Raw genomic sequence first — 27271 nt, 5'->3', positions numbered from 1 at the left:
AATTTTAAAGATTGTTGATGCCTCCCTCTTTTTATGATGTTTTGTAAAGGTTCTGCAAAGGTATTATATTTTTGTAAATGAACCAAATACAAATAAACATATAATAATAATAATAATAATAGCCTTTGTTTTCGACTTCTGAGTCACGTGTGAAGAGACCACACATTTGTCAATTTCAGCCTTCTATTCACTGCTATTTGATTTAATCATGCAGGGTGCTGTAGCTCCTCTTGGCCTCCAGAGACTTGCTCACTCTATGGCACATGAACTTTGTATATTTTGAATTGACCAGCAGTTTGGCTCTCACAGATGTTCTTCTTCTTCCATCTACGAAGAATGTCCCACATTCAGAGCTTATCCATGTACCCCCTTTGTGCTCTTTGCTTATCCTTTAAAAATAGCATCCTTAACTTTGGGCCAACCTTTCTTCATTGTCGGTTTTGCACACAGAGCTGTTTTTCTACATCTCCTGATTCTACAGCCTCAGCCTGTCTCTGAGGTAGCTTGGTTGAATTCAACATGAGCAGCGTCCATCTTCCTACTATGACCATTCTTGCCATATTATATATTCCTCCATAGCAAGCTTCTATACATTTTCTTTCTACTTTGCATTACTGCATATCTACAGTTATTGGTCAGTAAGTTACTTAATCTTTAGATCCCCGATTACTTTAGCTTTAGGTACTGTTAGAAACCTGAGGGTTTTCTCCCAAGTAAACCTCGAGAATCCCTTATTCAGGTGACCAGGAAAGGGTTGACCCTCTCAGATCCCAACCCTGGGGGCAGGCGAGCAAGGGAGGTAGTGGAACCCAGGGTTATGATTGGATGAATACCCCAGGTGAGGCGCAGTATACCAGGCGCAAAGGCAAAAAGGACGAAGTCTGTGAGGCCTTTGTAGGTTGTTCTATGTCTACGTCCCTTCCACGCAAAGACGCTCCCTTACCTGTATCCAATGACCCGTCCACATCTGGTACCTCCCTAGAAGCCCAAACTCTGTTACACCCTGTTTTCTACCCACACACTCCCAATCATTCTTCTACATGTCCCTCTGGTTATTATTTCCTGAACTCCCAGTCTGCCTTGACGAAACACTACCATTCCCACAATGCCCCCTGTTCAATTCATACTAGCGATCCCGGTTATTCCCTTGTGTTTCACCAACCGTACAACACCCTTTTCCCATTCTACCCCATAGGATGTTTAGAGACACTAAACGCCCTCCTTTCTGACACAAACACTTTCTCACACCGTGACAGACAACGAACCAGCACCAAAGCCGTTCACCTGACATGTCCCAACACAAGGGTCAAGCAGAGTCAGGCAAAATAGGGGAAGGATAGGGAGGGGCCAGACCATGGGTACATTAAAAGACAATTGAAAGGAAATGGTAAAAACGCGTGATTGGAAATGAAGCAATGAAATGGAGATCAAAGAATATGTAATGGAAGACTGTGAGGAAAAGAAAATAGGAGACGAATCAAGGAATTATAGAGAGTGAAAAGGAAGAAGATGTGAGGCAGGACGAACAAGCAAGAGAGATGAACAGGAATCAATGCGAGACAACAGAAGAAGTTTAGTGGCGGATGTTGAAGAGAGCATGACGACAAGAACGAGCAATAGAAGAGATGTGGAGTGAGAAGGATCAGAAATTACATCCACAAATTTATTTATTTATTTATTTATTTATTTATTTATTCACATTTGTTTAGCGCACAGGCAGCCCAGAGGGCATCGTGGCGCTTGTTACAGATATGAAAATGACTTGTTGTACATAGAGTGAAGTCATTACTTAGTTGCAAGAGAAGAATAGTAGTTACAGGAGAGGAGGAGAATAGAGGGGAGGAGGAGGAGAGAGTAAATGACACGAAGGAAGGGGAATTAGTTAAACAAGGTGGTTTTCAGTTTCTTTCGGAAGGCAGTGAGAGAGGTTTCTGCTCTGAGCGTGCTAGGTAGTGCGTTCCATAGCTTAGGGGCAATGTAGGGGAAGCTTATTCCACCTGCTCTAGCTCGTTTGATGCGTGGGACCCTAAGTTGGTTGGTGATTGCAATTGCCTAGTTGGTATGGTGGAGAGAGATCTGGCTAGCGTATCAGACAGGTATGAGGGTGCAGACAGGTTGATACATTTGTGTGCGGTGGTAAGTATTTTGAATGTAATGCGCTCTTTGACAGGTAGCCAGTGTGCTGCCTTTCTGGCTTGCGCGATGTGGTCCCTTTTTGGTATATTGAGAGCTGCTCTTAGTGCATTATTCTGTGTTGTTTGGAGTTTATTGAGATTGGAGGTGCCAGCCAATAGCACATTACAATAATCTAGTTTGGCTCCAATGGTGGCTCTGGCAATAGAAAGGCAATTATCTTTGGTTAGGAAAGGTTTGATGGCATTAATGAGCTTAGTGCTCAGGGCAGAGGCAGAAACAATGGAGTTCACTTGCTTGTCCATGGAGAGTGAGGCGTCAATGTGGACTCCTAGTGTTTTAACAGAAGGTAGAACTGGGATGACACAGTTGTCTATGCAGAAGTTGGTGTAGAGTGGGTCGAGGTTCGTGAGAGTGGATTTTTGACCAAGGATGAGAATTTCGGTCTTATCTCCGTTAAGACATAGGCCTTTCGTGGCCATCCATGCTTGGATGGTGGCGTATATATTCTGGAGGGTGGCTGTGTCCTGGTGGTAGAGTCCTGTGAGCGGGCGGAGTACTTGGGTATTGTCAGCGTAGTTGGTGTATGTGATCCCAAGTGCGTCCAGTTTATCAAAGAGAGGTTTGGTAAAAAGATTATAGAGGGTAGGAGCCGTACATGAGCCCTGAGGGACTCCATACCTGATGGTAGTAGGCTCTGCGTTAGCTATATTGGAAAACACTTTCATCACTCTTCCTTCGAGGAAGGAGGTGATCCAGTTTGTGGCTTGTTTGGAGAAATGTGCGGCCTGAGTGAGATGGTTCGTGAGGATGGCATGATCGACTAAATCAAATGCCGCCGAGAGGTCTAGGAGGAGCAGAAGGGCCGGCTTGCCTTTATCTAAAATTAGGGTAATTTGGTTCTTCAGATCTAGTAAAGCGGTTTCAGTGCCATGACCTTTGCGGAATCCGGACTGCCTTTTACCTAGGACAGCGTTGTTTTCCAGGTAGGACTGTATCTGCATGTGTGCAGCTTTATCTAAGATTTTTAGAAGAAATGGAACCGTTGTAATGGGACGGTAGTTGTTGGGTTGGGCAGGGTCCAGAGTTGGTTTCTTTAAGAGCGGGCGCACCCACGCCTCTTTAAGGCTGTCAGGGACTTTGCCCGTCTTGAATGAGGCGTTGATGAATGCTGTGATGATCGGTGTGAGGGGTGCCGCACACTCTTTAATGATGTTGGAGGGGCATATATCACCTTTACATTGAGATGGTTTGAGCTGTTTGAGGATGTGGAGAGCATCTGATTCGGTGATTGGAGAAAAATTGAATTTGGAGGTGTGCTTATCTTTAGCGGTATTGACGGAGAGAGTCTGTAGGGGGTGCAGAGCCTTGAAGTGTTCTGCTATTTTATTTTGAAGAAGGTCTATTTTGTTTAGCATCACTGTTTGGATGCTATTGCACCAGGCTTCATCCTTAACAATCTCATCAGTACAGAAATGAAGGCCATATGTTGCAAACGTAAATACTTGTTGCTTTAGTGATAAGAATGTGTGGGGAAATGATTGATGGCATTTAGTGCTAATCATTTGCACAGGGGTAATGAGAATTGATTCCTAGATGTTCTGGGGACAGGCCTGCACCTATATCGCTGCAGAATAGTAAACATGTCACATGATCAGGGAAAGTGATTTCTCTAGCTCTAAGCACAGAGCTCCAACTCTCTTGCACCAGGTATAGTGCTACTATCTGCAGCATAAATATAGAAACAAGAATTAAATTAGAATCTGGAAGCTGCAACTCTCTTGCATCAGGTATAGCGCAACTATCTGGAGCAGAAATATAGAAGCAAGAATTAAATTAGAATTTGGAAGCTCCAACTCTCTTGACTCAGGTATAGTGCTACTATCTGCAGCAGAAATATAAAAAAAGGAATTACATTAGAATTTGGAAGCTCCAACTCTCTTTCATCAGGAATAGCGCTACTATCTGCATCAAAAATATAGAAGCATAGAAGCAAGAATTACATTAGAATTTGGAAGCTCCAACTCTCTTGAATCAGGTTCAGTGCTACTATCTGCAGCAGAAATATAGAAACACGAATTACATTAGAATTTGGAAGCTCCAACTCTCTTGCAACAGGTATAGTGCTACTATCTGCAGCAGACATATAGAGGCAAGAAGGAAATTAGAATTTGGAAAACATGGCAAAATAGTAATTTTTAGAGGCAGGGTGTAGATGAAAAGTCCCTCAGCAAATCTCTGGCTCCATTGGCTCGCTTCACAATAGTCACTAGTCCTGTTGAGCCCTGTCCTGCATGGAATCTGCTCACCAGGGATTTCGGAAGCTCTGTCAAACCACACCCCTTTTGGCATCTATTGTATAGTGTGGAATCACGCCTATCAAATATCACATGTCTTCTACAGCCAAGCCTTGCCTGTAGGGTTATTCTGTAATCTTAATCTCCACTGATGGACCCAAACCAACCACTTGGGATGAAAACGAAATAATAATTCTTGCAATTCAAGTCAGCTTGATGGGCTAAAAACTAAACATTAATTGTTGACTTTTTGGCACAAGTAAGAAGAAAACAATATTGGTTGACATTTTGTGCATGATTTCATTACAAATGGCTTTGCAAAGATTCAAAAGTAGAATGACACTTTCACTTAGTATTATAACAGTGTCATGTTCATTTATAGAAGTAAATGTACCGTGCTTTCACTACGCAAGGTTTCGATAATGTTAAAAAGTACTGTCTTGACAGTCAAAGTGTGTTTTGTAATTTTAGACATTTTAACAGGACTCATTGCCGCGTCATTCTACTGCATTCCTCAGCTCTGAAAGTAACAAATGTGCTTTTTGCCACAGAATGGCAGACCACAGTTCACAGTATGTACTGCAACCGCACTGCACAAGAGAGCAGGCTAGAAAGCCGGTCTGCAGGTTCCAGTAAATGAAATGGCACATGCCACGCCATTCTTCGGGCCTCAAGGCTGTGCCGCTGTCAGTGGTCGCAGGGCAAGGCCTAAGCTTGAAGCTATCCACATACAGATGCTCACATGACACTACCAGCCTTCTGGTGTCCCGACAGTGTGGGTTCCTTACAAAGGTCGACAGGGCTGTCCTGAGTCTCATCTGGACTGGGTCAGTAACGTTTTGCACGGTATCCAGTGATTCCATCGAAGGCAAAAGGTTAAAGTTTTATTTTTATTATAATGCGTTTTAAGGGGTAAAAACGGGGGATGAGGAGGGGACACCCCCTTTAAAAAAAAAAAGAAAAAGAAATGCATTTTTTTGGATGCATTTTTTTGGGTGCTTTTGCATTCGATGCTATCACTATAAACCTTTTGCACTGGTTATAATTAACAGCATAGAAGCACTCACAGATGCGCCACCCGGGGGGCCTCAGTTCTTAGCAACATGTCTTATGATAAATCAGAAAGGGGCGTTTGGAAGAGAGTCGATAACCCCATTATGATGGCAAGGGCAAGAAACTCAATGCAGCCCTGAGGATCATGCAGGATAATCCTAATCTGCTGACACAGCAAAGAGTCCCAGGGATGCCAAGTGCTCTGTACAGTGGCCCGTAAAGCTGGAGATGCTCAGTGCGTCAGCCGGACGTTGTGGTATTTCTGCATGAAGAGATGGAGTGGGAATGCTTGGTGACATGGGGACTTTGTGGCTGTATAAAAGCCACCTCTCCTAAAACGCCAAGAAAAAACATTAATGAAGGAGGTTGGAACAGGCCGTGCCATTGGTGTCTCAGTGATGGTGAGTAGAAGCTCTCCCCAACCCCTGGCAGACTCCTGCCATCTGACCTCCAGCCCGCTACGCTATTAGGGGCCCACAAATGGCCAAGCAACCTGTGGATCTGGGGATGGGTTCACTGGGGTGCTGGCGTCATCTGTTCCCAGGGGTCTGTGGGTGTCCGTCTACACGGGGATGGAAGAAGTAGGTGAGAGCACAGCACCTAGACCTAGCAGCTCATGGCACTGTGCTCATGGCACTGTCAGTAATGCAGGAAGCATTAAGTCAGCTCAAGCTCTGCCCCGCTGTGGTCTGGTGGGATTGCTACATCTCATGAGGAGCACCGAGTCAGGATCAGAGCTACTTGCCTGATTGTATCCCCTGAGATTTTATAGTCATTACTCGCTTCATGCAGACGGATAAATAATGATTGGAAAACAATACTTCTTTTTCTAAGTTTCTCCTCCTTTAAACAGTAGAAGGCGACAGAATGGCATTAAATACAGTGAACAATTTCCAATCATAGGTAATAAATGCTATTATACTTTCATGATCATAATTTATCATCAATTATGTACAAAAACATTTTCTATTCATTGCTCTTTAATTCATAGTGATGGGGATTCAGTGGAGGCAGTGAGAGGACAAGTTGTGGAACACACACAAGGTGACAGACACTGATGGCTGTATTGCCTGATAATGTCTAGACTGTACCATTGAACTCAATGAAGCTCGAACAAATATTCCTGTAAATTTCATCCTTTTTGCTCTTCTAAAAAATACTTTGTCAACTTTGAGTGAGATCAGGACTTCAAGTTTATTCCTAGATTTCAGAGCTGTACGAGTTCCCTTTTGTCACAAGTTACAGCGGTCAGATCCCATAAGATCCTAATACTAAACCTTGAGAGTCTCATATTGACGCCTTATAGGTGCGTCCGGAACTAAGCGTGCCCGTGAAGTTACCATTAGTCCTTCAACCCTTTCTCCTACTTACACCAAACTTCTTCATCGCTGCTACTTGTCTTTGTGACACACATTTGGAAAGATTCCCATTGTGTATTCTGCCATTTCATGATCCTATCTTTGCGTGCAGGATTTTCCCATCTCTAGGTACCAATTCCTTTACTTACAGTGTCCATGCCCCAACACATTCTAACAGTACTTTTCAGGATCTATGGGTCCTGGCCCCAGTGGGCACTGGGACATAATGAGCCCTTGCAGAGCTTCCTGTGTGTCTATGTTGTGCAGTAGCTGTGCACAATCTGGCTGCCGTGACAGCTCTACATCCAGACACAAGGCGTGCATCGGTCTCCAGAGCTCTATGACAGAATATTATAATTATTTATTGTAAACAGTCCTGTGTAATCATGATTGATTTCATGCTTAGATTTCAGTTCCCCTACAATCCTGTGTATTCATGATTGATGTTATGCTTAGATTTCAGTTCCCCTACAATCCTGTGTAATCATGATTGATGTTATGCTTAGATTTCAGTTCCCCTACAATCCTGTGCAATCATGCTTGATGCTATGCTTAGATTTCAGTTCCCCTAAAATCCTGTGCAATCATGATTGATGCAATGCTTAGATTTCAGTTCCCCTAAAATCCTGTGCAATCATGATTGATGCTATGCTTAGATTTCAGGTACCCTACAATCCTGTGTAATCATGATTGATGTTATGCTTAGATTTCAGTTCCCCTACAATCCTTTGTAATCATGATTGATGTTATGATTAGATTTCAGTTCCCCTACTATCCTGTGTAATCATGATTGATGTTATGCTTAGATTTCAGTTCACCTACAATCCTGTGTAATCATGATTGATGTTATGCTTAAATTTCAGTTCCCCAACAATCCTGTGTAATCATGAATGATTTCATGCTTAGATTTCAGTTCCCCTTTTTGTTACGATTCACGTGTTAATTGCTAATCAGCAGAACGGCTTTGTACTAGTTCTTAGTGATTCCCACGTCCTATTGCCTTTTGTGTTGGTTCATGTGCCTACAATGATTTTTGTACATCTTCTCTTGTCTTTATTTATTTTAATGTTTAAGTTTCTTCCCAGGTAAGATCCCCTGATCAGCTTCTAGTTTAAATAGATTCAAAGTAGGAAGGGACCCGAGCCCAGAACATGCTGGGATAATGTTCTGCGTATTAAGTGGGAGAGACTCAGTATCTTTTAATCTTCTTGTGTCCAGTGCCCCGTTTCCAATCCTTCAGATCGGATATTGTTGGACTTAATTCTCCCCCTTTGCCCGCTGTATGACCACACACCTGATATACAGAGGGATAAGACCTCAGCAGGAACATTATTGATGTACCAAGGTTCAGCACTGAGGTCCCATCTCTGATATCCTCTTGGGTGTCATGCCTGATTGGCCCTTTAAGTGCCCTAAGCGCATGTATCTATGTCCCAAAGAGTGGGCTTTTAAATATAATTGAGGCAGGGCTAGGAGGATGTGTGCCCCCCTCGAATCCTGGGCAACTCTAAGGGCATTTTGTATACCAGCAGTACGGGGGTCTCTTCTGTGGTTTAAGCAGTCAAAGGGTTAAAGTACGTGACACACACCGTGCCCTCTTGGCACTTGTTCCCAGAATGGATCTTCTGATGCTGGTGAAGATGCAACCTCTGAGGGTTTCCTCGTGTGGCACCTCTGACGTACCCTAGGATTTGCTCTTTTATGAAACTGTACTACATCCTGGCATGAAAACTCCAAAGCATGCTCAGGGTTGAGGGTTTACTGAAGCTTTAATTTCACTCTGTGCACTTAAAGGTTTTCTCACAGTGTGAATTCTCTGATGCCTGTTCCTGGTTGAAGAGTGACTGAATTTTTTCTTGCACTCTGCGCATTCATAGGGCTTCTCCCCTGTATGGATTCTTTGATGATGGATCAGGGTTGAGGAGTGACTAAAACTTTTCTTGCATTCTGTGCATTCATAGGGCTTCTCTCCTGTATGGATCCTCTGATGGTAGCTCAAGGCTGAGGAATGGCTGAAACATTTCTTGCATTCTGTGCATTCATAGGGCTTCACCCCTGTATGGTTTCTCTGATGGTGGATCAGGTTTGAGGAGTCACTGAATCTTTTTTTGCATTCTGTGCATTCATAGGGCTTTTCCTGTGTATGGATTCTCTGATGCCTGTAGAGATGTGACCTCTGAGAAAAACTCTTCTGACATTCTGTACAGCGGTACGGTCTCTTCCCTGAATGGATACTCTGATGTCTGTACAAATCCGCTCTCTTAGCAAAGCTTTTCCCACACTCCGTACACTGGTAAGGTCGCGCCCCAGTATGGATTCTCTGATGCCTGTACAGATTTGAACTCTTAGCAAAGATTTTCCCACACTCTGTACACTGGTAAGGTGGCACCCCAGTATGGACTATCTGATGCAGGCATAAATGTGAGTTCTTTGTGAAGCTTTTATCACACTCTGCACATTTATAGCGTTTCTCACTTGTGTGGGATTTCTGATGCATGATTAGAGCAGGAATCTCAGTGAAACGCTCGCTGCAGATCCTGCAGGTAAAGGAGTTCTCAATGACGTGGATCTCCATGTGTGCCATGAGTTTGGAGCGCTCCATGAAGCTCTGATCGCAGTACGGACATTCTCTCAGGCTCTCGGGTTTGATGAGGAATCCGTTTTCTGAAAAAAACCATAAGTTCTAGGTATTATTTGAAAACCTAAAAATCAACAGTCCCAGTGCAGAGCGGTGACTTCTTGCCCTGTTTGCCATGAACACACTGCGGGATCCTAAGGAATCCATTGAAGTCCTGCCCACCAGATTACATTTTTTCATGAAAAATACAATTTTGAAACCAGAATACAGTTCATAGGTTAATAATCTAAAATAAATATTAATAAAATAAACTCTTTCCAGCCTTCTCATGTCTTTGGAATACAAAGAGATAACTCAGACTTGCTGAGCAAATTCTGTGATAGTAAAAAAATATAACAATGAGAACAAACCTAGTGGTATGCGTCTTTCCCCTGCTTAATGGTGCATTGCAATTTGGAATTAACAGTAAATACCTAGCTATGAATCCTGCTTCACCACAAGTTTATCATAGAAAAGTCACAAAAAATATGCTAAGCAAATGTAAAAGATGGGACAAGTAACTTACCTGTAACTGGTGTTCCCCAGCATGTGTGTGGCATGGATTCACATGCTCATGAATATTCCCCGTCGTCAGGCTGGGAATCCTCAGTAAAAGAAAAAACAGTTTCACTTTCACTTACAAACTTTCTTTCTCCTTTAAACCGATCACTGACCTCTGGGTCATACTGCCCCCAGCCAAAGACTGCCCTCTCCCTAAGCCCCGCCTCTGGCAGCCATCCTCAGATTTGGTAGCACGAGAAGTGGCAGTATGACCAAGAGAAGAGCCACAGAGGGGTAGGTGGGAGGGTTCGCATGTGAATCCATGCCAGACCCATGCTGGAAAACAACAGTTACAGGTAAGTAACTTGTTCCTTCTCCAGCATGGGGCCTGGCATGGATTCACATGCTCATGAATAAAGAATACATAGCAGTACACACATGCACAACCACGGGAGGTGGCAAGGCTCAACATTAAGCAATTAACCCTTACCTCTGGAACAGACTCACCTCAAGCAAACAGGTTGCCTAGCACAGCTTGGCCGACTCTGGACTCCTCCCTGGAATCCCTGTCGACGCAGTAGAACTTTGTGAAGGTGTGCGTGGACCTCCACGTAGCAGCCCTGCAGATGTCCAGCAAGGGCACACCAGACAGGAACGCTGTTGTTGCAGCGATCGCTCTGGTGGAGTGGGCTCTTGGACAGCCAAGCAGCAGCCGATTCACCAACCGATGACAGTGCATGATGCAGCTGGAGAAACACCTTCAGATGGAATCCTTGGACAAGCCCTTCCCATGGTTCACAGGACCAAAGTTCACAAATAGTTGAGAAGTCTTCCGAAAACTCTTTATGCATGTCACGTAGAAGTTTAGGGTACGAGCAACATCCAGCAAGTGCAAGGCCCTTTCAGCCGGTGATGAAGGCTTCTGGAAAAACAGTAACACCATGTTAGGCAGAAACCTGTGCAGTTCCCTCTGGGACCACTGCAAAAGATTTAGGACTACAGGTGTTTGGCAGTAAACCGACTTGTTAGCAGTCTGTACCACACAGATTCACTTGGTAGCTGTGGCTGAGCAGTCAGACTTCCCTCAAGAAGAGTTAGGCAGTATACAGAGTATTCACAATAGGTCAAGAGCACACAATAGAACAAGTAAACACTGACCAGGGCTGGGTGTAAAAGAGATATAATTATTTATTTAAAACCACATCTAGAAAAACACACAGGCACTAATAGTAAGCAATTCAAAAACACGGTCACTAAAAGATATACACTCCATAAAAGAATATTAGACAAGTCTTAAGAAAAGCCCCGCTTAAAGTAGATGGCACTCTAATAGTTCGTTTTTAAAAAGGGAGAGAAAGCAGAGAACAAATTGAAACAGATCCAAACACTTTTACAGGAACATAGCAAGAGAGGAAGGCAAAGTAAAACCGTGAATTCAGAGTTAGTAGCCCGGATCCGCTTTAAGAGGATCCAAACGAAATGTGTCCAAGGTCACACGGTTGCAGTGCACAAAAGTCTTGTAATGGTTCAAAAAGAATTTTGATCAAAGAAAAGGGACCAGTTAGAGGGTCAAGGGGGCCAGCCCAGTCCAGAAGGTTAACTAGTTATTATTACCTTGTTGCAATCTTTAGAAAGGGAGGCCTGGCGGACACAGTACCTTAAAGTGGTGAGAACCCTCCAGCGGGGGCAGTTGTTCCTGGCAGCGGATGCAAGTCGGTGCTTCGTCCGGGGGAAGAGAGGACCTCGTCGGGGAGGAAGACAGGGGCCCGTTGCACTGCCAGGGAAGAAACCAGCCGCGGAGTTTCTCAGGTACAAGGAGCGACCCGTTGATTCGCGGTTCAGTGGTGAGTGGCTATCCGGCCGCCGGGGTTCTTGGCATGGGCAGTTCGACCACAAACCGGGCTGGGGTGCGGAGAAAGAAAGGTAAACTGGTTGTGCCCACCAGTCAGGGGAAGAAGCCTCTCCAGCCGGGAGATCTTCTCTGTTGTCGGGAAGTGGTGAGTCGGATCCGCAGGGCTCCACCGGTGGTGTTGTCGTGGTAGGTCAGCTCAGCTTCTCCCTCGTCGGATTCTCAGGTCCTGAAAACCCCCATTCACTCAGCCTAGCTGTCATTCAAACATGCTAAGTGGTGAGCCGGCCGGCTCATCACTTGGACCAATCACACAAGAGTGGGACTTGTGTTACCACGGTAACTCAGTCCAGGGTGCCTAAACCCCCTCCCACACCCCCTGTGGTACCCAGACAGAGTGGCACCACTTTTGGAGGCTTCTGTGGAGAAGCCCGCCAAAAAGTGGAACAAAGGGCTTGACTTGGGTTGGAGTCACAGAAGAGAACACAAACGCCATTTTAGAATCGAGTCTTGGCAAAAAATACCAACCGGAGAATTAATATTAATTAAATAAACCAGGCAATATGTTCGATGCTATGAGAATTAAATAATGAAAGCTGGTAGCCTCGAACAATGGGAAAATCCCATAGGAAAATATTTGCGGTCGAATATAAAAAGTAGTTTCCACTGCCACCAGCCAAAACTCGATCAGGGGGGACGGAGACGTGCCCCCTCGACTAACAGACCCTGGGGCAATCGAATTGCCCCGACCAGTACGTCCACAATATGATGGCTTGTACTGGTTTCTGTTAATAATTTGGGACTAGTAAAGCCAATGGTGACTTTACATGTCCTGGGAGACAGTAGTCAGTCCCAGGGTATGGAGTCTATGGTGGGGTGTCATTATGACACCCCTGTGTTACTGCACGGAGGGTGCTGTGTAACACACATAGGAAAAACGCATGAGACCCTATGGAGTAAAGGACCCCATAGCCCATAAAACACATTACCAGTCAAAAGGAATACCATAAATCATGTCTAAGAGTGGGAGGAAAAGAGTCTCACTCTTGGCAGGAGGAAAAAAACAAACTCCAGAAATCCAGCAAAGCTGCTGGGGGACTCACTAGGTTAGGAAATTCAGCCTAAAGAGAGAATTCTCCCTAACACACCATAAGCTTGTTCAGGTGGAATTCTGACTGAACCTTCGGCATGAAAGATGGGTGCGTCCACAGCACCACCCTCGATTTGTGGCATGTCAGATATCGTTGCTTGCAGGATAGAACCTGGATCTCACCCACTCTCCTGGTAGAGGTGTTGGCCACAAGGAAAACATTTTCCACGAGAGGAACTTGAGAGGGGCCTGATGCATAGGCTTGAAGGGGGCCCCCATGAGCCTCGTCAGCACCACGTTGAGTTCCCATGCCGGGGCAGGAGCCTTCACTGGTGGGAAAGATCGAAACAGTCTTTTGAGGAACTCCTTGATAAGTCGATGAGGCTAAAGTGAAGATCTTCCTGGAGACCTGGTGTAGCAGGAGATACCCGCCAGTTGTACTTTGATGGAGGAGTGCAGAAGTCCGGCCTTGGACTAGGATAGCAAGTATGGAAGAATCTACGGGGCCGTGACCCTCGGAGTGGTAATCTTCTGAGACCGGCCCCACATTGTGAAATGCTTCCATTTGTAGAACTTCAAAGTCGACGACGCCCTGGCCTTGGAAAGGACCTCCCTACAGTCCACCGGCAACGCATCTCCTCCAAACTCTGGGGCTGCAGGAGCCAAGCCCTCAGGTTCAGCGATCATGGATCGTGGTGAAGGATTGTGCCTACTTCTCTGGTGAGAAAATCCGGGATCACTGGCAGCTTGACTGGAGGCAACGCTGACAGGCTGCGAAGGTCCAGGCACCAAATCTGCCTCGGCCACACCAGAGCAATGAGTATCATTCTGCACTGGCACTGTCTAACTGCAAAGATCCATATGGTCCCTGCCCCCATTGATGAAGTTGCAGTCCATCTGGTCCTGCCGAAGTTCCCACTTGTGGCAGGAGCGCAATTCCCTGCTGAGGGAGTCTGCGATGGTGTTCTTGACTCCTGCCAGGTGAAGAGGAACGAGGAACATCCCCTGTCGGATGGCACAGCACCACAATTTCTGCGCCTCTTTGGACATCGCTGGGGATCAAGTGCCCCCCCTGCTTCCTGATGTAGAACATTGTGTTGCCGGACAAGGCCGCGGTGTTGAGCGACACAGGTTTGCAGAAGACGCTGCCCGATTTTCCACGTAACATATTTGTTACGTCCCCGCTACCGAGACTATAAAATCCGAGGGACCCCCCGCGGCAAAGCCCTCGCAGGACAAGGCCGCAGAGTTAATTTATTTATTCACATTTTTGAAGCGCACAGCAGCTTGGAGGCATTGTGGCGCTTGTTACAGGAGATACATGGTTCTTAGTTACAGGATTACATTTATGCAGGCATATGTATAAGTACAGGGCATTATGTGTAGTGTGTGAAGTTCAGCAGTTAGTTAAAAAGTGTAATTTTTAGATTCTTTCGGAAGGCAAGAAGGGAGTTTTGCGCTCTGAGGGCTGTGGGGAGCGCATTCGATAGCTTGGCAGCTATGTAGGGGAAACTGATCCCACCTGCTCTGGATCTGTTGATGTGAGGTGTGAGTAAGCAGTTTGAGAAGCAGGTTCTTGTAGGGCGTGCTGAGGAGGTTTTGGTAATGGTCTCAGATAGGTATGAAGGAGCTTGAGGGAGCGGCATTTGTGCGCAAGGGTGAGGATTTTTAAAGTAATGCGCTCTCTAACTGGGAGCCAGTGTGCGGACTGCCTGGCATGCGAGATGTGTTCCCTTTTTGGAATACTTAGAGCTGCTCTTAAGGCATTGTTTTGTGTGATTTGGAGTCTGTTTAGATTTTTAGTAGAGGTTCCTGCTAAGAGAGCATTGCAGTAGTCAAGTTTGGCACCAATAGTTGCTCTAGCTATGGATAAGCAGTTGGGTTTGGCTAGATAAGGTTTGATTGCGTTGATGAGTTTCATGGTATGGGCCGAAGCAGAAGCAATGGCATTGACCTGTCTTGTCATTGAGAGGGTGGAATCTAAGTAAACCCTGAGAGTTTTGACTGTAGAGAAGACGGGGATAATGGTGTCGTCAATGGAGAAGTTAGTGTAGAGACTGTCGAATTTAGCTAGTGTCGTTTATTGACCGAGAATGATAATTTCAGTCTTTTTCCCATTTAGGCAGAGGCCGTTGGCCGCCATCCAAGCTTGGATTGTCGAGTAGATTAGATGAAGAGCTTCGGCGTCTTGTGAGTAAGAGCCGGAGAGTGGTAGTAGGGCTTGTGTGTCGTCAGCGTAATTCTTGTACGCTATGCCTAGTGCGTCAAGCTTGTCGAAGAGGGGCTTCGTAAACAAGTTGTATAGTGTAGGGGCTGTGCAGGAGCCTTGTGGGACTCCACAGTGTATGGTGGTGGGGCTAGCGTTGGCTGTATTGGAGAACACCTTCATAGCTCGGTGTTAGGGAGAATTCTCTAAAAAGGCTAATTTCCCTTACCTATAGAGTCCCTCAGCAGCTTTGCTGGATTTGAAGTGTTTCTTTTTTTTCTCCTGCTAAGAGTGAGACCCTTTATTCCCACTCTAAGACAGATTGCTACTTTGTGTTTTAGGCTATCTTGTGTGCTTATGGTCTATGAGGTTTTCTCACCCTCATAGGAATCATCTTTTTAACATGTGTGGTACACAGCACCCTCCGTGCCGTACCACTGGGGTGTTGTACAGACCCCCAAACATAGACTCCATACCCTGGGACTGACTACTGTCTCCCAGGGCATGCAAAGTTACCATTAACTTTACTAGTCAATAGTTATGAACAAAACCAGTACAACCCATCTTACTATGGAGGTACTGGGAAGGGTTGATAGTTTTTCCCTGGTGTTCAATTTCGAGGAGGTACCGTACAGTCCCTCTCTCAAATGTTTCTGGCTGGTGGCAGTGGTTACTACCATACATATTCGACCGCAAATATTTTCCTATGGGATTTTCCCATTGTTCGAGGCTACCACTTTTACTGACAGCCTCTAACATACCGCCCGTTTTTTTTTTATATTAACTTTACTCCGATAGGTTTCTATTGCCAGAACTTTAATAATATTTCTTTCTTGTGTCTTTCTCTGTAATCCTAACCCAGGTCGGGGATCCTTTGTCCGTCCTTTTGGCAGGCCTCTGCAAAGAAGCCCTCCACTCGGCGCCACTGAGTCGGGGCTAGACAGGATGTGTGGGAGGGGGAATAGGCACCTTGGACCAGGTTGCTTACGCAACCCAAGTCGCGCTCTGCCCTGATAGGCTGGGGGGTTCTCCCGTCAGGATAGTCACCCCACTGTGTGAGTGACAGCTAGGCTGTATGAATGGGGGTCTTGCTGCATAAAAGCAGGGTCCTGAGGACTGGAGGACAAGACGTCACCACTGGAACTAAGAAACCGAAAAGGAGAGAAGCAGAAGACATCTGCAACGACTGAACCACCGGTGAAGCCCTGCTGCAGATCCTCACAACTTTTCTCCTACGACTTGAGACGATCTTCCTCTGCAAGAGTCTTCTTCCCTTGAGCTGGTGGGGCCAACCAGTTTGCCAATCACCTTCCAGGACCTGCCTTGGTCGATTCGCCAGTGCCAAGCACTAGGAGACCGGATAGCCAGGCACCCGTCCACCCGGACCGCGATTTAAAGGAGCGTACCTTTTATTCGTTTTGGCAGCACCGCGACTGGTTTCATCCCTGGGCAGTGCAGTAACTCGAACCTTCCTCCACGACGAGAGTCTCTCTTCCTCTGCTGGATATCCCGAACTGTAGGAACTGCCAGGAACAACCGCCACCGCAGGAGACTCTTCCACTTTTAAGGTAGATTGTTCCACCAGACCTCCCGTTTCGTTAGGTATTGCTATAGGTGTTTTAAATCCTTTACTTACCTACTGGGTTGGCCAACCCTATCATCTAACATTGTCTTTCACCTTCTGCAACTGCCTTTTCGAATCGTTAAACAAAGACTTGACTGCAGCTACTAGAACATTTTGCACCTGGGCACTTTGCCTTGTACCATTGTCACTGGCACAGGCCTATTGACTCTGGCTATATCTGTTACAACTGCCTTCTCTAGATTGCTTCTCACCTAGAAATGTGTTGGTGCACCTACCTTTTATAACCACCTTTTCCGTCCCTCTTATTAAACTTGTGAAGTGCCATTTTGCTCGGTTTTCACCTCAGTATTGCATATGCTAAAGTACTGCCTTGCCTAACTTGTTCACAATCTACTTGGGAAGTGTTGCTGGTGTGTTAAAGAGTCTAACCCTGTATAACTTGTCCTTTCCCTCCCTTTTGAGAAATTGTTAGAGTGCCATTTCTGCTTTGTTTTCACTGTGCCGTTTTGCTCAGTTTTCACTCTTGCTCAAACTTGTCTACAATTTTAATAGGGAGTTGTGTATACTTTTCCAGACTGTTTTAACTTACTTTAAGAATAGTCATTTGGGTGTGAACATCAGAGTGTGTAAAATAAATATATATATTCTTTTTGATAGAAAGCTTTGGTCAGTGTTTCCTTGTTCCATAGTATTGAAGTCCTATTGTGTAAACCCTGAATACTGCTCATCTCCTTCTTGAGCTAAGTCTGACTGCTTAGCCACAACTACCAGCTAAATCTTTGTGGTACAGACTGATACCAAAGGGGATTTATTACATATACCTGTAGTCTTAATCTTCTGTAGTGATCCCTAAGGGAACTGCACAGAATTCTGCCTAATACTCGGCCTTCCAGGAAGGATGTCATCCAGGAGGCAGCTTCTGTGGAGAAGTTGGCTGCGTGGATGAGGTGGGATGTTAGTATGTTATGATCTACAAGATCGAAGGCGGCCGAAAGGTCTATAAGTAGTAGGAGGGCTGGCTTGCCTACGTCCGTTATTTGTGTGATTTGGTTTTTTAGGTCAACTAGGGCAGTTTCGGTGCCGTGCCCTTTGGGGAAACCGGATTGTGTTTTTCCCAGAATGGAGTTGGTCTCGATGAAGTGTTGGATCTGATTGTGGGCAGCTTTGTCAAGGATTTTAAGGAGAAAGGGGACAGTGGTGATGGGGCGGTAGTTGTTAGGCTGGGCGGGGTCTAAGGTAGGTTCTTTTCAAAAGGGGGCGCACCTAGGCTTCTTTGAGGCTGGCAGGAGTGATGCCTGTTCTGAAGGAGGCATTAATGAAGGCTGTCAGTAAGGGGGTAAGGGGGCAAGGGAGTCAGTACAGTCCTTGATCAGTTTGGATGGACAGATGTCCCCTTTGCACATGGACGGTTTGAGATGTTTGAGGAGGTTGGCGACTTCTAGTTCAGTGATGTCTCTGAAGGAGAAGAGGGGGGTGACTTTGTTGAGGGGAACGGGCGCTGTTTGTGAAGCTCTAAGATTGTGTGGCAGGGTTAGATAGTGATCCTTAATTTTCTTTTGGAAGAGGTCAATTTTGTTTAGCATGGCAGGTTGTATGCTGTCACACCATGCTTCATCTTTGATGATCTTGTCTGGGCTGGTAGGTGGGGAGATGAGCTCATTAAAGATGGTAAAGATTTCCTTGGATTGGGAGTTGGAGTTTGTGATGCGAACATTAAAAGCGTTGGATTTGGCTTCTGTGATGGCGTTTTTGTATTGGTCGGGAGAGCTGGTGAGAAACAGGTCTTAGTAGAGTCGCAGGGGTCGGTCTCCCATGTTTATAAGGCCTTCCTTTTGCTTGAACGTAGGTCCTGTAGTTCCTCAGTGAACCAGGAGTTGGAGTGCAGTTTTTTTCTTTCTTTTTTGGATTTGAGTGGCGCCATGGAGTAGATGGCTTTGGAGAGGGTGTCTTTGTATCGCTCAGCAAGAGAGTTTTAATCATTCAAGAAGGGGGGTGCAAGTTCAGGGATGTTGAGGAGAGGGCAGAGGTTGTCCGCAGTGAGTTTTTTTAAACTTCTCACTTGAGATGGGGGGCATTGGTGAGGGTTTTAGTGGTATGGGAGAGAGGTAGAGTGAATTGGATGCATCTGTGGTCGGTCCATGGAAGAGCTGTGTTGGAGGTGATGGTGATATGGCAGTTATGGTCCGCAGCCCAGTCTATGGTGCAACCCTTGGAGTGGGTACGGCTGGTGATTTTTTGAGAGAATCCCAAGTCCTTGAGGTCTTTGGTGAGCGTGGTGGCTATTTTGTGCTTCAGGTCGTTGAGCCCTAAATTTAGGTCTGAGTAGAAGAGTTTTGATGGAGTTTTTGATATTTTCACTGAGTAGGTGGGTTAGGTGTCCCTGGAAGTCTGCTGGGAGGCCAGGAGGAAGATACACTATATGAAGGTTGACGGTGCTGTTAGGAGACAATGAGAGTTTTGTAGATAGAATGTCAGAGTTCCCTGACCGGGGTGACTGTTGAGTCAGAGAGAAAGTGATTCTTTGGAGACAACAGCAACTTCATCTCCTGTGCGGAGCAGTCTATCCTGTCTGAGGATAGTGTATCCTAGTGGGAGCGCTAAAGCAATGGCAGGGCCTGAGGCATCATGTAGCCACGTTTCTGTGATGGCTAATAGGTCGAGGTCATGGCTGGATAGAAGGTCATTGATTTCGAGTGCGTGGGCGGGAAGGGAACGAACACTCAAGAGAGCACATTTAAGATGTGGCGTAGATTTGATCTTTATCTTCACAGGTGTGAGGAGTGAGGCTGTGAGTGGTGGATAAGGGGGGTGGTGGTGGTAGGTGGTGGTAGGTGAGCAGGAAGGATGGGATGGAGGGAGTTCTGGGGTAGGAGGGGGAAAGATGGGTATGGGGAAGGAGCGGGAGCCTAGTCTGTGGTTTCTGGAAGCTATGAGAGTTGGGAGACTTTGTAAGGCAAGCAGTAGGGTCCGGGCTCTGAGCCTGTCTAGTCTGCTGGTAGCCGTAGGTGGACTGGTCGGGGGCATCACGTGCGCTGAGGGCACTGAAGGAGGCTGCAATCTGCTGTGGTAGGTGGGGATGGTGGGGGGTACAGATGGGTACATGTGGAGTTGAGGCATTGAGTATGAGGGACTAGCTTGGTAGGTGGTGAGAGAAAAGCTGAGAAGTGTGAGAAGGAGAGCAATCGCTATGGTTGTGAGATGTAGCCTTTTAGTGGAGGTAGGGATGAGGCTAGGTAGCTTAGACAGCATTGTGTTGTGTTTGTGCATGAGTGACAGCGAGTTCAGGTGTGTGAATGAAAGGGCATACTCGGTTGCTTGGAGCTTAGTGCTAGAGATGGGGCAATCTTCAGACGGGGGTTGCTATGGGTAAACAGTATCTTCAATTACCCCACGGAGGCAAGGAATCTGGCTCTGCCATTGCTAATGGGACTGTCCAACCGGCAAGCCATAAACCCATCAACCACGGGCAGCCAAGAATCAATTTAGCCTTGAGAAAGACTCTGATGGGTCGAAATACATGTTGGGTGACTTACCTAAATTAATGATTAAATCCTTTACATGAAAACTTGAAAACCTTTATGTACCTTATTATTAGCACAATAATTACGGGTTCCAACCCTTTCGTGTTATTACAGTAGCAAACAATGGCCTTACTGGACACAACAAACATCAATAGTTCTTGGTGTGGCAAACACTGGCCTTACTGCATACAACCAAAATTATGATAGTTCTTGTGGCAAATACTGGCCTTCCTCGACACAATCAAAATGATTATTCTTGTTGTGGCAAACACTGGCCTTACTTGACACAACCAAAATGATTGTTTGTGTGACTGAAAAACAAGAGGGTGTTTCGAAACCTAGTCTCTGGGGATCCTATCGTTTTTGGATTCCAACCCTGAAGGTGGACAAGCGAGGGAGGATCACCTGGGTAGGGGGTCCACAGGGAATGGGGGAGAAGCACCCAATGGTGAGGCATGCTATCCCCATTTTTCCACGGCCAATCTTACCCCTATCCCTGCTTATGTTATAGTTAACTACAACTCCCATAATTCCTCCCCACTTTACTTTAACAACAGTACTGCGCATTGCAGAAAACTCCTACTTTCAGTATGGCAACCAGTTTTATTTACAAACCTCAGGGACATCTATGGGGGCCACCATGGCACCCTCATACGCCAACAGTTTTATGCACAAGTTTGAGACTGACCATGTATTGAATAGACAAGAATGGAACAAATATATCCGGCTATGGACACGATACATAGATTATATCTTTGGAATTTGGAAGGGGACCAGAGAATATTTTGAAACCTTTTTCGAATACCTTAATAACATTGACCAAAGAATCCAGTTCACTAAGGAGATCTCACATGACACCATAACTTTCCTAGATGTCCAAGTCAGAGAGCAAGCCACTTGCTACAGCACTTCACTGTTCCGGAAAGCGACGGATCGCAATAACCTCTTGCATCGCCTCAGCTTCCACCAGCCTAGTTTGCTCAGAAATTTGCCGTACAGTCAGTTATTACGGGTTAAAAAGATAGTGAGTGACCCCGAAGATTGTAAAATGTAAAAGATGGAGATGAAAGAGACATTTTTGGCCCGTGGCTATAAACAAAATGAACTTGAGATTGCGTCTGACAAAGTCAATGCCCTGTCACGAGAGACCCTATTATCAACACAGGACACCAAAAAGAAAAGAGAAATCAAATCACCGGTATACGTATCCAAATTTTCCATTCAAAGCAACAAAATCAAGAAAACCATCATGAAACACTGGGAGATCTTTAAAAACGACATCAGGGTACAGAATCTGTTTAGTGAAACACCAGTATTCGCGTATCAACGCAGTAGAAATTTGAGAGATGAACTGGTGCAAACCAAACCTACACCGAAGGGACCCACAACTCAATAAACTGGAACATTTCCTTGCCTCCATTGTGTTAATTGTAACTTTGTTATTAAGGGCAACACCATTAATCATCCCAGAACAGGGAAAAAGATTCTGCTTAAGACTTTTGGCACTTGTGACAGCAGCAATATCATTTATGGTATTAAATGCCCATGTGGTAAATTCTATGTCGTACAGTCAACAAGAACAGCCAAAATAAGATGGGGTGAACATCGGTCCCGTATCCGAAATGCAAATATCAACTCAGCTGTGGCACGACATTGGGTGGCCAATGGACATAATGTGACACAGATAAGATTTGTGATTCTGGAGGTACTAACCAAAAACAGCCCTCATGAGGATTTATGCCAACGCCTGAATCGCAGAGAGACCTTCTGGATAGACAAACTTGGCAGTTTAGTACCCAATGGACTAAACGAGGAGATTAATTATCACTGTTTTCTTTAATTGCATGTTACTCTCTCTGTTTGGACTAAGTTGTTTGAATTTAGATTCAGGCACAAGTGGGACCATGACCCAAATGATATGATTGTGGATGATAACTTAAAATCGTGGTGGTACACTCTGATTTTATATTTACAGGTGGCTATGCAACACACAATGTATTACTGTTTCAAATGCTGCATTTCCTGGACCTCCGTCCAGGACCCAAGGTGCCGCCCTTTCGGACGACACCACTGGCAGCATTGATGTATACCTGAGATTGATGAAAATGTTTGAAATTGTTATGTATCTCATTATGAATCTCAATCCATTTCATTGGTGATGTTTTGGTAATTTACTGTGATCGTATAGCCAATGGTTCGTTTTGAGGATTTCTTCACTTTCTATGATTTTTTTCGTTCTGTGAATTTCTATTTTTAAATGACTAGTTTTCCTATTATGAGCCTGTTAGGTCCTATAAATATTTATTTAAACCTTACTCAAGCCCACTGGCTTGGTTGCAGCCTCGACACAGAGCGCGCGCCCTTCTAGAGGGACCGCGATCACGTGTCGTATATTACATCGTTGCTTAGCAACACTCCGATGCGGCGAGGTCAGTCTGCTATCGGCAGACCCAGAGAGAACAACTCTGCTCCGTTCTCCATGACGGTAAGCTTTACCTACACGTTCTGCTAGCAATGATGCGTTTAACAAAGCTTTTAACCAGGAACAGACACCGATACCGCTTTTCAGTGACACGTACTTCACTGATTTCGGCAGGGCAGTTCGTTTATTTGACTATGACAGCTCTAATTCAATTTGCTACGTTTGACTTACCATTCTCAGGTAATTGACTATTTTCTTTATACATAGCTACATTAAGTTAGCGCTTACCTTAAATACTGATTGGTTTTCCTTTTTCTTTTGTTTTCTTTAATTCGGTCTACCTTCTGCTTCTGCAAATACTACTTATTGGTATGTACTTCATACTTTTCGTATTGTATGTGAAATTTGGATTTTGCACTGTTTGTTTTAATTATGTGAATGTACATATAATGGTGATGTTGTTCAGACTTGCCCTGATGAAGGAATATCTATTCCGAAATGCATTGGCATAAATTAGTCTGATTATTGAGTTATTTGTGGCAAACTCTTCCTCTCTAAAACGTCATTAGTGACAACCTTCTACTTTTTCATAAAACTATGGTTTGACAGATAAAATCATGGTTGAAACACAACAGCATCTTTTGAGTTTTTTTTAACATTACCTTTATAGTTGATACTGAGTGTCTATAGGATCTGAAATTAATTATAACCCAGATTGGGATCTCAGAGAGCGGCTGTATGACTGGGTATTTCACCTGGTCTCCTGCTTCAGTTAGAAAGATTACATCTCCTGACTTACATTGGCCCTGTCCCTGTAATAAGGCCAGGCAGCGTCAGGTACATAATTCTAACAATGTACACCTGCCACTTATTAACACTCCCTGCAAAGATAAAAGGTGGCGCACACAAGCACACTTTGAGCGAGGCTGGGCATGAGAAGGAAAGGCTATTCCGAGGCTGATGCGAACCAGGCAGTAGAAGTTGGAAGGCTAACAGGCTGATCGGCAGTGGAGAGTATCAAGAGAAAGCCAGGCAAGATTTCCAATCTTTCGGGAAGCAGTGAACGTTTGAAGAGCAAAGCTGAGTGAGTGAAGGAAAGAAACCTTCAAGTTGCCGGAAAGCGGCCCGACCCTCCCGTGTGAGCGGCAGAGTTAGGGAGGAGCAGAGGAGGCATTGGTAACAGTCTTGAGCTGCAGGAAAAAGATGAAAGAAATCCAATTAACACAACCGGTGAGATATGCGAGGGAACAAAAGTCTGGTTGATGTTAAAGGGAAAGTGACTGTAATTTGAAAGTTGAAGGTTGCACATGTGCCGGTAAAACGTGAATGAAGAGAACAATTGTTGAAAGGAATACAAAGTAACAGAGTGGTCCTGCGAGGTAAAGTCGTACATTCGAAAGTCTCTATGACATTTTATGAGTTTTGAAAGATATTGCAGCAGAGGTCAAAGGAAAGAAAGTAACCCCGATAAAGAAAGTAAGTTGAATAAGAGGAAAGTTAAATATGTTAACTGTGGATATGCTAAGAGGGCAAAATATAAGAACTTTGGAAAAGGCCTTTGGAAAAGGCCAAGAGGCAAGCTAAAGAGAATAAGAACTACACGTACCAAGAGGCATTGTGCTGCAAGAGAAGATTGCAGAACTGTGTGATAAAGTGAAAATGAGGCAGGCTCTCGCCCGGCAAAGGGAAGCCTGCGCAGAACTGTGAGAAATTGAAAAAGTAAATGCAAACTGAATACTGATGGCAAGGCTGGTGAAGGGCAAAGGAAGTGATTGAACTACCAGAAGATGGAAGCCTAAGATTGAACTGTTGAATTGAATTGTACCAGTAAGTCAAAGTGTGAAAGACTGATACAAATTGTGCCATCCACCAGCCCTTTGTTTAGTAAGAGACCCTTCAGACCATGTGGGATTGAATTGAACCCCCGGAAGGGAGTTGATGTTGAAGCCATTCTGACATTTGTTTTTGAGACACTATTTTCCTTTTGTATTCCCTTAACACATGTTGTCATTTTGAGAAGGAGGGCAAGGTTAGGTTTTCTTAGTATAGGCCTTTTTATTTTTGACCAGACTGACTTGGACGTATTTGTTATTTGTTTAATAGTCGAGATTACTCCCATTTTAGAGTTAGGGTCAGTTAGGAATTCTACTAAACCAGCTGAAACTTATATCCATTGTGTCTGTGTCTGCTGCTTGATACCATGCCTTCCTCACTTCCTCACATGACAAATAGTGGCTTTACTGTGAACAGCCAGTGCACATTCTCTTAATGTGGCATATCCATGCCTCATTGGCCAAAGCCAGAATAAGTGTTCTTACTGTGCCAAAGACTGGCCTTACTGGACCCAGCCAAGCAAATGTTCTTATTGTGGTTTAAGCTAGCCATGCTCCGCACAGCTGAAATGAGTGTAATTAGTGAAGATTTATATAGCGCTTCATGCCGGATTCTCGAGCTTGTTATAATCTGTGTCACTGTTATTACCAGCAACATGCAACTCTATTAGTCCAGCTGGGGTCATGCGGTGGGTGAAAGGTTGAGTCTACTTGACCAGGTATCAGACCCATGACAATGCAAGTAGGTTACGCTTGGGTTATCTGTGCAGATAATTATGGCAACTGTTGGCATTATTGGACGCACCCAACAATGGCAATACTGATATATATGGGCGCAGAAGGCTTTAAAATGTCTTCTTTCAGTGGTAAGATACTGGCATGTATTTGTATATATATTGTGAGTGTAGGAACCATGAAGTGTGTTTTGCAGTGGCAATGCTGGCATATGTTGTGGGCAAAAGCAGCATGAAAATGTGTTGGAAAATGGTACTCTTGATGGCTTGAAATCTGTTGGATTTTTTCATGTGTTACCCCGAAGAACCAATTATAAAGTGATTGTCATTTCTTCTCAATCTACAAACATGCACCATTTAGCCATTATTTTAACACATTTCTCACGAGGAAGCCTCTGCACTGCCTTGTTCGGAGCATCCTGTGTGCACTTGGTCGTGTGCACTCTCTAGTGAAAAATATTTACACCACTGCAGAGAAAACATTTCACCAGCCGCCACTCCACAAGCACAGCAAAATAGAAATTACAGGTGTTCGCAGGTGACATGTCACTTCTTGTTGAGCGTATCAGATCTTGCTCTTTTAAGAGTTCCCTGCAAACAAAGCCTGGCTACATGTTAAAGACTGTCAAATTACTCACCTGAGAGAGTCGTGTAATTACATAACGTTTAAACAATCATTAATGTGATTGCAGCAACAATCGTACAGTGGCAGAGGATACAAGCCTGTCCAGACAGTATCAAGTGACCCCCTATGATGAAGCCAAAGACTTCAATTCCAGCCCCCCCCCCCAAGGTTTGAGTCTGTCTCTGGGCACGTTCAAGCTCATCAGTTCCTTCTACCCACCTGTAGGACTCCTGGTCTCCGATTCAAGGGTCTCCATGGAACAGGCATCCGTCTTGTCTTCAACATGAATCATGTCGATGGCTGTAATACTGGCATGTCCTGTAATTCCATGAAGAGAACAGTCTAATGAAAACAGGTGCCAAAATCCTATATTCTAACATTTTTCATCATAAAAAAGGGAACTTGTAGGAACACAGTGAAGAGTGACCACCAATTGTCCAACCCAAGATGTGCAACATACCAGAATATTCTGTAACACGATGGGAAGTGTGAGAAACCAGAAGATGTCTTACCCGCTATTCCTCAGGGATCTGTCATCCAGCTGGCCAGCCAGAACAAGGCCATCGCTTTTGGATCCAGTTCCTTGGGGTGGACCAGTGCGGGAGGATCATCAGGGTGAGGGGACTTCGGGGAGTGGGACACCTGATGGCGAGACGCAGTATCTCCCTCCCTGTAACATCTTTACTCCATCCTACCCGATAGGATATTTAGAAACTATCCCCCCCTTTCCCTTCACAAACACTTTCACATGGACAGCCCGCTCTGGGAGAAAACAGACTCAAACCCAAGCATTGTACCTGAAATGTCCCACTACTATGGTCAGGCATTTACTGGTAATCACTCACACCTGACCTCCATTAAACTTCCCCACACGGATAAAAGGCAGAGCACAAGATCACACTCTGAGCGAGGCAAAGTACACGAAGGAACAGTACTTTCCCGACGGCAACTGAAAGAAGGAAGGAAGATGGCAGACCAAGAAGGGTACGCAAGGAGGGTGATAACCTTTGACCTTTTCAGCAAGAAACGGTTACTTTCCAGACCCCTTCAGATTAGAAAGCCTAAAGCCAGGAAACCAAACAGAAGAATCATGCAATGTGTGTCGGAGAAACCCGGGGCTCTCCTGAATGGCTGACCGAGTCAGGGAGGAACAGCAGCCTCTGTGGTACCGTCCTTGGCTCCAAGATTAAAAGCAGCACCTGAGAGATCAACACAGCCAGTGAGTTGGGGAGACCGGTGTAAGACTGGTCTGTGTTGAAGTCAAGGATGCAAGCTGCAACATTGTATAACGAGCACAAGAATGGAGATTGAAACGCGTGTGATGAAAGACGCGAAGAAAGCTTTACTGCTGAAGGGAAAAAATACAATGCCAGTGACAGAGTGGTCCGGCACCACAAGGGTGCTCAATCGAAGGTCTCTGTAAGGTATCCAGCCAAGAAGTGGCAGAA

At 45.1% G+C, this 27271-nt stretch overlaps 1 pseudogene; it reads right to left on the bottom strand.

Annotated features, from left to right (window-relative positions):
• LOC138487583 (zinc finger protein 850-like) overlaps positions 1-27271 on the bottom strand; it is a 673452-nt pseudogene that overhangs the window by 596038 nt on the left and 50143 nt on the right.

Source organism: Ambystoma mexicanum, chromosome 9 (assembly GCF_040938575.1).
Source record: "Ambystoma mexicanum isolate Mex_15411 chromosome 9, UKY_AmexF1_1, whole genome shotgun sequence".
NCBI lineage: Eukaryota > Metazoa > Chordata > Amphibia > Caudata > Ambystomatidae > Ambystoma > Ambystoma mexicanum.
Note: the sequence above shows the minus strand (reverse complement) of the source record. Positions and strands in the feature narration are given on the sequence as shown.